Genomic DNA, 12,301 nt, shown 5'->3' on the forward strand with positions numbered 1-12,301 from the left:
CACACAGGGAGCTTAGAGTCTCCAGGAGAGAATCGTGCCAACGTAACTGCTCATTGGACCTGCCGCCCGCTGAATCAGCCTTGTCAGCCAGGGTCCTCGGGAAAGGAAATGGGTCTCCCTAAGAGACTACTGAAGAGAATTCTTTAAGAAGAAAGAATTAAATGTGCAAAATGAGCTGATGTGTAACATTTGACTTCTTTGGCCATTTTGCATCTTCATACATTGTTCCTCAGAGGATGACAATTTTTGTGCTCCTGATTTCTGTATGGGCCTTTGGGAAACAGCTGCCTTGCAATCAAACAACTAGAGCATAGCTACATTAAATAAAGTTGGCATTACAAAAAGGTTAGAAAGATAGAGGCCCTAAAATGGACCTTTTCAGAGCCATCCATGGTTTCTAAGTTACATGAACCATGCCCGTAATAACCAAAAGTCTGGCTAGGAAATTTGATCAAGTAGGAAACATTGTTAGTGCATTGTCAATGCAGACGTGTGATGTGTTGTGGAGGAGATGCCTTAGATTGGGAGTGAACGTCTTCTAACCTAGAATACAAAAATGTATAAGTATACAGGGCACATTCCAGGAACCTTGCCTTGGTTAAGAGAACCAGGAATAATCAGCTGAAGACCGGCGTAGGAGGCTACAAGGAACATGACCAGTGGATGCTAGCTGGCATAGTCTCAGGAATTATGTAAGGTGGCAGCCCCCTTCAATACATCCCATAAGGACATGCATACCATATCCATCTCTCACACTATACCTGAATGCCATTCTAGGAAAAGGGATCGAAGGAAATTTGGAGGAGATTTTTGAAAAAAAAATTGAAAAAGTTTGCTAAAATTATAACAGACTAAAAACATAAGATTTACAGCTACTAATACTATCTGAACTTATTTATTTATTATTTATTTATTTATTTGCTTCTTTTGTTCCTTCAGGTCTTCTATTATCTGGAAGTAAAATAATGAACTGTGGGACCAATTCTTGTTTGTTTGTTTTTCAAACTAGGGCTGACAATTTTGTAAAGGACAATGAAAATAAAATACCAAAACAATGATCACATGCTTGGAAGTTGCAGCAATGTCAAATTGCTATAAAGGTGTTCAGATAGGGGACAGGGTGGTGGCATAGCAGGTTAAGCCACCGCCCATGACGCCAGCATCCTATATGGTTGCTGGTTCGAGATCCAGCTGCTCTACTTCTGATCCAGCTCCCTGCTAATGTACCTGAGAAAGCAACAGATGATGGCTCAAGTGCTTGGGCCACTGCACCCATGTGGGAGACCCAGAAGAAGCTCCTGGCTCCAGGCTTCTGGCTTCGGTCTAGTCCAGCTGCAGCCATTGTGGCCATTTGGAGAATGAACCAAAAGATGGAAGATCTCTCTCTCTCAATCTGTAACTCTGCCTTTCAAAAAAAAAATGTTCAGATGCTTAATGTGCATGTGTGTGCTTACTGTCATGAACCATTAAGCAGACCCTGGCCCAGCGGCGACCCACAGTTCCCACTTTGCACAGCACAGCACCCAGCCAGGGCAGGGGTGAAAAGGCGTTAGCTGCCAGAGTTACTGGGAGTCCCTGGGCATGCATACAGTATCGGTCACGCTTGAGGGAAGCTTCTGGGTCTTCTGGAGCCCATGAGGCAGACACACTGGAAGACAGAGAAGTCATCTTCCAAGCAAGGTCAGTATTTATTTATTTTTCAACATGCAGGGCTCCACTAAAATCTTTGCCTTACAATTATTGGCATTTCACCTATTAAAATTTTTCCCATACAAGTACTAACCATGCCCGACCCTGCTTAGCATCTGAGATCAGACGAGGCGCATTCAGAGTGGTATGGCCATAGACTTTTTTTGGTTTTTTTTTTGTTTGTTTTTGAGAGGCAGAGTTAGACAGTGAGAGAGAGAGAGAGACAGAGAGAAGGGTCTTCCTTTTTCCGTTGGTTCACCCCCCCAAATGGCCACCACGGCCGGCGCGCTGCAGCCAGCGCACTGCGCTGATCCGAAGCCAGGAGCCAGGTGCTTCCTCCCAGTCTCCCATGCGGGTGCAGGGCCCAAGCACTTGGGCCATCTTCCACTGCCTTCCTGGGCCATAGCAGAGAGCTGGCCTGGAAGAGGAGCAACCGGGACAGAATCCGGCACCCCGACCAGGACTAGAAGCTGGTGTGCCGGTGCCACAGGTGGAGGACTAGCCTAGTGAACTGCGGCACCGGCTGGCCATCAACTATTAACTTAATTTCATTCATTTTAATAAATAATGACTAAACCAAATTACTCTAAGAATTATCCAAATTAATTATCAGATTTATAAGGGTAGTTTTTATCCTAGGGCTTAAGATACCTCATTCCACAGTGGACTACCTGGCTCCAACTCCTGACTTTATCTTACTGATAAAATGAATTTTTTATATTAACTTCATTTATTTAAGTGGCAGAGTGACAGAGACAAGGAGAGACAGAGAGAAGGAGAACTTCCATGCATTAATTCACTCCACAAATGTCCATAACAGCCAAGGATGATAATGATGAAGGCAGGATCTTGGAATTCTATCCATTTCCCATGTGGGTGGCAGAGGCCAAGGATTTGGCCCATCTTCTGCCACTTTCTTAAACACATTAGCAGGGAGCTTGATTGTAAGGTAGAACCTGGGACTCTAACTAGTGTTCCAATATGGGATACCAGCATCAAAGGCAGTGGTTTAATCAACCACATGGCAATCCTGGCCCTTAAAGTTGATTCCTGAAGGCTGTGGTGTTGTGCCAGTAATTGGGGTCTTGTCACACACACTGAAGAGCTAGATTGCATTCTTAGCTCCTGGCTTCATTCCCTTCATTTCTACCCAGTCTGGGCTGTTGTGGGCATTTGGGGAGTGAACAAGTGGATGAAAGTGCTCTTTCTCTCTCTTGCTCTCATTCTACCTCCATATCAAATGATTTTTTAAAATTTCCCAATAGAGAGAGCCTTATCCCATGTGTCTGAGATGAGACTTAGAAGTTTCCACAATCCCCAAACTTCATAAAAATTTTAAAGTGAACGATTCAAAACAGTATCTAAGTTCCTAGTAAAAATCCTCACTTTAAATATCATCAGTCCTCCTATTTCTTATCAACCAATATTAATAGCCTTCTTAGAGAACCCAGACAATGTCCTATTATTGACAAATGTACAATAGTACACTCAAAATATTCCACTGCATTGGGCAGATACTTGGCACAATAGTAACAAACTGCTTAGGATGACCATACCTTATATCACAGCTTGATTTCAAGTCACAACTCTGCTTCCAATTCCAGCTTCCTGTCTGTGTACCCCCTGGGATGCAGCAGGTGATGGCTCAAGTGGTCATTTGCTACTACCCACCTAAGAGACTGGGATTAAGTTCCCAGATCCAAGGCTTTGAACTTGACCTACTCCCAAGATGTTTTGGGCATTTGGGAATGAACTAATGAATGGGAAATTTGTCACTCTCTCTCTGCCCACCCTTTAAGAAAAATTTAAATATTTGATTTCATGAATTTAACTATTGGATCACACTAAATATTTCATGAAAACCACAATAAATCACAAGAAATGAACATCACCTGGCACAATTCAAGAACAAAGTCTGAGACAGTGGATGAATCCCACTGTCAATCTAAGTTCAGGCATGACTGGACAAAATATGCATGTCAACAACACCAGCACTGCCATATTGACTTTCCCCATCCTATCACTGAGAGATAATCACCCTTTAAATGAAAACCTATAAGCATGCAGAAACTGCAGCAATTCACCATGATCCAAGAGTTTTCTTTTATACACCAAGAAATTAATACATTACCCCGAATCACCTTTATCATTCCATGTCATTATAACTTGTTTACAAAAGTCAAAAAGAGGCCGGCGCCGCGGCTCACTAGGCTAATCCTCCGCCTAGCGGCGCCGGCACACCGGGTTCTAGTCCCGGTCGGGGCGCCGGATTCTGTCCCGGTTGCCCCTCTTCCAGGCCAGCCCTCTGCTGTGGCCAGGGAGTGCAGTGGAGGATGGCCCAGGTGCTTGGGCCCTGCACCCCATGGGAGACCAGGAAAAGCACCTGGCTCCTGGCTCCTGCCATCGGATCAGCGCGGTGCGCCGGCCGCGGCGGCCATTGGAGGGTGAACCAACGGCAAAGGAAGACCTTTCTCTCTGTCTCTCTCTCTCACTGTCCACTCTGCCTGTCAAAAAAAAAAAAAAAAAAAAAAAAAAAAAAAAAAGTCAAAAAGCAATCTTCAGGTTGGAAAAGAAGAGGCTAAGAAGCATGTATTTCTGCTCACAATAGATTTTTACAGGCCTCACTGGAATTAATTACTGAAAAGTTGCATAAAGTAATTACTTTTATGCAATTCAGCACCCTCTGCAGATGTATTAATTTCATTCAAAACTAGTAGAATTTAATATAAAATTGAAAATATTAGAAATTTTGATAAAGCTTAAATTTTTGTATCTTTGTTTATACTAACCAGGCAAGAGCATTTTACCTTTTAGATATTCCTCCCAAAAGTATTAACTGAATTACCCTTAAGATAGATGTCAAAGAGAAAAGTAAAACCACAAATTCTAAATGTTGACCTTTACTTCAGGGGTTATTCAGTCTAACTTAAATACCTAGACCATCATGATACTCTCCTGCTGCAAAAATAACATAGTTTTCAAAACTCCATAGTCTCACAGTTTTTAATACAGCTTGCAAAGTTTGTATTATTCCCATGCACATTGAACTACGGGAGCTACAACTCCCATAATGCTGGTTTGCAGAGAACAAACATCCTCCCATAGCACATACACTCTAGAGTTCACTCCCTCCCCAGAGCCTGATAAAAAACTAATCAAAAGAGAGTATGAAGGAGAAGTACAGTGTATTTCCCTTTTCGTAGGCTTTCTGCCTGTTCCTCATTAGTTTTGCCGTCTAACCCTTTTGTGGGCCTATCCTAATTTATTTGAGGCCTTAGGCATGTGAATAGGTGCTTTGACTTTTCATGACAGGTTTAAATATGCAGGTAAGCCTTTCTAGAACAGGGCTTACTGTGTCAATATCTATTAGTGTGGACCATCAGATTCCCCGGTTTGTAAACACTACAACTACTAAAAGCAGTTGCAGTGTGTCATTGATCTTAAGGACAGACCCTCTAGAAGGATTAGGAACGATCAGGGAGACACTGGAACATCTCTTCAAGACACCACAAAACATCCATGTTTCATACCTGACCTAAAGATTTGTCCATAGCAGAAGCCTTGAAGGACAAGATATGGGATCCACTAATGCATGCTTCTTTCTATTCTTTATGTGATGAGCATATGTGGAAATCCATTTAAGAAATGGGATAGACATTCTAGGCCCCAATCACAAAGAGTATTTTCCTTATATTAAATTAGCAGTATTCTCTTCTCTGACTAGAATTAAAAATATTAGCAGCCAGAAATACTGATTTTTTTTTTTACAGGAACAAAATATATACCCTGGGAACTCATCTCTCAAAGCACAAATGTCATCTGTTTCTTTAAATTTTTCTCACTTTTTTTTCATATGTCTGTTTTATCTTTTAAGATATAACTGCCTTTATATGCTATGAAATAAGTCATCAGAGAAGCAACAATATATGACTATATCTCCTTTTTATGTTGTCTTAAAACTTATTACAGAGAATTATGTAAGTTATTTCTTCATGACAAGGAGAGAAAGCTATGAAACAAATTAAATCATTGGGTCTGCAAATAAAATTTCTGTAACAGAAACTATTTATAACTTCTTCACTATTTATATGGCTACTGCCTCCATGAGCCTTTCCCAATCATTTTAATTAAATAAATCTCACTCCAAAAAGGATAAAGGTGATAGAGGACAAATTCTGGGGCTCTGTCTGTCATTTAGTCCCACAGTCAAAAGAAGTCATAGCAATTCTCATGGCATTTTTAGTAAAAGAAAATCATGTTGTTTCAGACATTTATTTAACTGACATTTATGGGTTGGAAAATTTCACCTAGAAACCTTAAGAAAGTGAAAACATGATAAGTCATCCATTTCTCTTTTTTATATAGGTAATTTGATCGTTATCTCCTACTTTCACACTTCAACACTGGAATGAAGTCTTCCTACTATCCAGACTAAGTGATAAGACTGAAAAAAGCAAAGCCAGAGGCTCAGGAGGCCAATTCACAGTAGAAGTTAGATAAAATCATCCAAGACTAAAGGCTGTTATTGAATTGAGGTGGCACAATTTAACACTGATTTTGGCATCAAGAGACCAAAGTTCAGGAAATATTTTATTCTTTGAAGAAGAATCAACAACCTTTGCTGAAAAATAGTTTACATCTTAAAAATCAATGCTATAGTGATCCAGTTTTTTATTAACATAAACTGTGGCTTTAGACATTGGTCACAGATTTCCATCAGTATGTTTTGAACTATAGTCTTTTTTCAACACCTCACAATAAGTTGAAATACCACATTCTGCAATAAAAATGCTCACATATACATTGTTTAAATTATTTCTGAACTAGGAAAACAGCTTAAAATGCAATTTAAAAATGTACTTGCATATTTGCAGAGATCATCTTCCTTTTTGTGCTTTAAAACATAATATTTGAGTTTTATACATGTAAAACCAGGCTTACCATGAAATGTGGCAAACTTATCCCTTTTTCTAGCCTCCAGGTTATACAAAAATGAAAGTAAAGAACTAAAACAGATGCAAACCCTCAAGGATGAGAGAACAGGAAAAGAGCAAGAAACATTTCTGGGAAATATTGGGAGACAGAAAACAGAATAACTTCAGGAGCAGAGAGAAGACAATGGAAATGCAGGGTCTGAAGTGAAAGTGTACCAGTGCCAGCTCAGAAACCCCAAAAGGTGATTTCAGATTCCACAGAAGGAAGGAGTGAGGGATCTCAAGACTTTTCTGGTCTTCTTCCTGAGCCTACTCACCAGGTCATTACTCCTTCCCAAAATAAAAAGGACACCAGAGGGTCTCCTCTCCGGATGAACTGAATAAAACCAGATAGATAGATACAGAGGTATCAAGCACAGTGGTGATGGCTGGGAGACTCAGGACTGAAGACATGGAATTCCACCCACAACTCTGTATGGAATGCTGACTCCCACCGCCATTGCCATCCCCAGCTTAGAGCAGACAGTCTGACATAACAAAGAGCAGGATGGTAGAGCACTTTCAGAAGAAACTGAAAAAAATCCCAAAGAAATAAACAAAATACTGGCATTGGAGAATTTCCGAAAGAATAAAATCTGGCAAATTTCATTAATGTTCCATGAAGTGCCTGATGCAAAGCCCTCCCCAGGCACACAACCTCCAACCAGCTTTTTAGTGATCTTCTTACAGGCATGTGAAGATAGCAAACAGTAAAGGAAAGTCCCTAAATGAAGGAAACACACAGCAGACTCATAGAATGGCAGCACTCCTGCCTCAGAATCAACCCTTGGGACATTCAGATCTGGCTAAAAGGTCCATGAGAGTCTCACAGGCATGGAAAGCCATGACACGGTGGCAAAAAACAATCGAAATGAAAGATCCTGGTGAACAAGACCCAGGCAGAAGGAACAGGCCATCAAGGAGAGAGGCACCTTTCTCTGAAGGGAGGAAGGAACCTCCACTGTGATACGGCCTTGACTAAACAAGTTCAGAGTTGGTGAACTCAAGGTGCTTCCATTGACTAGACAGCTCATAGCAAGAGTCTTGGGTGATTGCTGACGTCATAAATAAGAGTGCCAATTGTTAAATCAACAACGGGAGTCACTGGGTACAGGCTCCCCACGTAGGATCTCTGTCCTTAGTGTGTTTTACTATGAAACTTATAAACAACACTACTAGTCGAACAATACTCTATACCTTGTGCGGTTGTGTGAGTACAGCCTGTTGAAATCCTTGCTTAGTATATACTAAGTTGATCTTCAGTATATGAAGGTAATTGAAAATGAAACTCGATGAAGGGCGGGATGGGAGAGGGAGAGGGGAGGGCCAAGGGAGGGAGGGGGGTTGGGGGGGGAAGCCACAACAATACAAAAGTTGCACTTTGTAAATTCACATTTATTAAATAAAAAATAACTATATAACAAAAAAAAAAAAAACAGAAAAAAAAAGAACTTGATACTTTACCCTTTTAGTATTTTTTATGTTCTACTTAAAACTATTGGTTGAACTCTGTAATTAATACACAATTACTCTTAGGTGTTTAATTAATGCTATAACTAGTACTCAAATAGTATTTTACACTTTGTGTTTCTGTGTGGGTGCAAACTGTTGAAATCTTTACTTAATATATGCTAAATTGATCTTCTGTATATAAAGATAATTGAAAATGAATCTTGATGTGAATGGAAGGGGAGAGGAGTGGGAGAGGGGAGTGTTGTGGGTGGGAGGGAAGTTATGGGGGGGGAAGCTATTGTAATCCATAAGCTGTACTTTGGAAATTTATGTTCATTAAATAAAATAAAATAAAAAAAGAAAGTCCCTAAATGAAGGAAACACACCAGAATAAACAAAAATTGGGAAAATATGAGGTAATCTAAGCAATTGAACAGTAGAAAAGTCAAAAATTAATTTCCCAAACATAAAATATTGTATCTATACAGTAAAAATGAGAGACTATTCAAAAGGAAACATTTAAAACCTTAGATTGGTGCTGGTGCTGTGGCGTAGTGGGTAAAGCCCCCACCTGCAGTGCCAGCATCCCATATGGGCACTGGTTTGAGTACCGGCTGCTCTACTTCTGATCCAGCTCTCTGCTATGGCCTGGGAGAGGAGTGGAAGATGGACCAGGTCCTTGGGCCCCTGCACCCGCATGGGAAACCCAGAAGAGGCTCTGGCTCCTGGCTCCTGGCCATTGCAGCTAATTTGCGAGTGAACCAGTGGATGGAGGACCCCTCTCTCCCTCCCTCTCTGCCTCTCCTTCTCTCTCTGTGTAACTCTGACTTTCAAATAAACAAATAAATCTTAAAAAAAAAAAAAAACACCTTAGGTTAAATTAGTTTAGAATGAAATATAAGATTTAGAAGACAAAGGTTGAGAACAATTTGGGAATACCTTACAAAAAAGAACAAAAATAAAACAGAGGAAAGATATCAGAAGTAAAACACAAAAACTATTGCAGGAAATTCAAAATCTGCTTAATAGGATTCCTTGAAAGTAAGCATAGGAAGAAAATGATCAAAAAAAAAAAAAAAACATACAAAACTGTGCTAAAACACGTCTCTAAATTGAAATGGCCCATTGGCTGTTCACATGAACTGTTTCCAAATATTTACCTTTCCTGTAACCTCTGTAACCTCTCATTGGAAGCTACTATAGAATATCCATTACAAAACACAGAGTTTAAAACCAAGAAAGAAATAATGGAGTATAGGAAATGAAGGATTCAATAAAAGGGAAAGAGGAAAGGAATTCTGAAATCTGCGAAAAGTTGTAAAATAACTTTAGATTGCAACCTGTGTAGACTAGCACAGGAATAGGAGGAATTCAGGAGACTGGTCCCTTGGAAAAAGGACAACTGTGATTGAGAGATTATTCTATGGGTAAATCCTGAAAAAAAAATTAAAATTATGTTGGAAAATGTGCAAGAATACTAAGTTCACACTAAAAAATTATTGATTGCAAAAATGAAGCAAATATCTAGAAAAAATTTTCAAGAAAGAGTATTCAATAGAAAAAATGCTATTTGGATTACCATTAACAAAATTTACATAGTCCCAGAAAAGAGTACACAATTCAATTAACACAAAAGTTGAGATACTGGGGAAGAAACAAGAGTGCTATCATACAAGGAAGAAAAGCCTCAAGTATTATTGGTCACCAATAATATGTGACCAATAATGTAAAGAAAATGGAGATCTTACAAATTAGAGATTTAATATACTGTTTAGTAATAATGGCTACTATGGGAAAGATTGCTTAAGGATAACGGAATCATATGAAAATGATTTTGTTTATAAACCTTTTAAAAACTTACTCAAATTTGAAAAGTGTGCATGAACTGCTACTATAAAAAGAATAGTATTTAGAAATAAGCATAATTCCAACTGTGTTTGTTTTGCTTTCAAAAAAATAGAACTCGGTGTATACCAGCAATCCCAACAAAATTATAAATACTATTTTGAAAAAAACTAAAGCATTTTTAAGAGTACTTATGAAAATACCTGAATATACTTAAATATACTCAATAGCATTTGAGTCTATAGAATCTAATATTTTATTGAAAAAATTTATTAAAATGTCATATTTTCAAATTTATAATATACTATTTAGAAAGAGGAACATTTTGGAATTAGAACAAATGGTTGTAAAGAAATTTGAATTCAACTCTAAGGCTTTCCAAGAAGAAAAGAAACAATATACCTAAGAAATTACCAAAATTCCTTATTTTTTATATAATTTCTTGTCATCATTATGCTTGCTAAAGAATAGAAAAAAATAGAGAGGAATGAAATGAAGAATCTTCTAACTTTTCAAGATTATCAGAAGAAGAAAATGAACACTGTTTTCTGATTTTCATGTTGTTCATGACAGTGAATTATCTTCCAAATGTAAAATTCAGTGTGCCTTTCTTATAATGTCACCTTCATAATTACATATATATATAATAATAAATAGAGTAAGGTAATATTAGCAGAAATGTTCATGAGTTCCATGTATCCTCATAAAAAAGATTCTTAGGTTTAAAAAAGAAAATGAAGAATACCTGAAGCATATTGAAGATAAGCTATATAAAATAATCTACATTCTGTCTCATTTAATAATCTACATTCTGTCTCATTTAAACTTAGAAAAACTTTAGATCTGCTTAGAGACATTAAATGTGGATGGTATATTTATAAGGTGTGTGTATTGATATTTCTTCACTATGTTCTCTGTGTTTCTGTACCCATCCTGCTGTCTTGGTGGTACTGGTATTATTCCAAAGGATTTTCCCAAAGGGGTTCAGGTAGTAAAGAATAACTAAGACAGAAACCCAGGTTTTCTGATCTTTTCCTACCACTTTCTCTGAAAGTTTAGATTTGGCACCTGTTCCTAATAGTCATGTAATTTCTGTTTCTTAATGAATGTCTTTTCCATCTACTAGCCCATACTCTCCTTCCAACTCTATTAAAAACATTACATAATATACAATGTAGCTCCTTGGCACATTATAGTATTTTGCTTTCTTGCTTAAAAATTAAAGCCTACATGTAAAAGAAACACACCCAAATATTCCCTCTTTCAAGAAGTCTTATCTTTTATTGTTTATGACACTTAATGGAAAGATTAAGAACCAAATGTATATAAATGTGGTGAATATTTGGTACACAAAATCAAATGTTAAATGAGTTATTTCCAATTTGTCTCCGTATTAATAATCTTGTTGAAGTAAGACAAGGGAGTGAAAACAGAGATGAGCTAATGTGCTGCACAGCATTAGTCCAATGAATAGTTTTGCTGATTCAATTAGTTTTTAGAGTTTAATTTTTTAAAAAGATTTATTCATTTGTTTGAAAGTCAGAGTTACACAGAGAGAGAAGGAGAGGCAGAGAGAAAGAGGTCTTCCATCCACTGGTTCACTTTCCAAGTGGCCACAATGGGTGGAGCTGTGCTGATCTGAAGCCAGGAGCCAGGAGCTTCTTCCAGGTCTCCCGCATGGGTGCAGGGGCCCAAGGACTTGGGCCATCTTCTACTGCTTTTTCAGGCCAAAGCAGAGATCTGTATCAGAAGTGGAGCAGCCGGGTCTTGAACTGGTGCCCATATGGGATGCCAGCACTGCAGGAGGTGGCTTTACCCATTATGCCACAGCACCAGCCCCTACACTTTAATTTAAAAGTATATGACTGCTCTAGAAGTTGACCTTCGACCACTCTTTGTCAAGTAGGTACTACTAAAATGTGTATTAATGGATCATTTTCATTTGACTAATTTGAGCCAAACATGTTGTTTTGAGGCTTGAGCTAATGTCTTTGATTCACATGCAGTTCAGTTAGTCCCATTCCATTCATGCCTGTGGACAACATGACTAACTGGCCAGCTATCCCAGCTATCCAATTAAGAAATGGACAAAGGGTCTAAACAGACATTTTTCAAGAGAGGAAATTCAAATGGCCAATAAACACATGAATAAATGCTCAGGATCACTAGCCATCAAGGAAATGAAAATCAAAACCACAATGAGGTTTCACCTCACCCCCATCAGAATGTCTTGCATATTCCCACTCTTAATTTTTACAAAGCTCTATTTTCAGTTGACTTAATCATCATAAAGTTAAGCTGGTACTGTTATTGTGGAAGATGGTTTAGAGACACCTCAGAAT

General features: G+C 38.5%; 1 long non-coding RNA gene across 2 annotated transcripts in view; it reads left to right on the forward strand.

Moving 5' to 3' along the window:
• The window catches only part of LOC103349784 (uncharacterized), a 56,085-nt gene extending 48,315 nt beyond the window's left edge, over nucleotides 1–7,770 (forward strand). The window contains exon 4 of one of the 2 annotated variants that reach the window (XR_517920.3): nucleotides 6,055–7,770. This is a non-coding gene — a long non-coding RNA (uncharacterized lncRNA). Of the gene's footprint in view, nucleotides 1–939; nucleotides 1,872–6,054 lie in introns of those variants that run through there. The other variant, XR_007922937.2, reaches the window with a different exon arrangement.
• The last annotated feature ends 4,531 nt before the right edge of the window (nucleotides 7,771–12,301 follow it).

Source organism: Oryctolagus cuniculus, chromosome 5 (assembly GCF_964237555.1).
Source record: "Oryctolagus cuniculus chromosome 5, mOryCun1.1, whole genome shotgun sequence".
NCBI lineage: Eukaryota > Metazoa > Chordata > Mammalia > Lagomorpha > Leporidae > Oryctolagus > Oryctolagus cuniculus.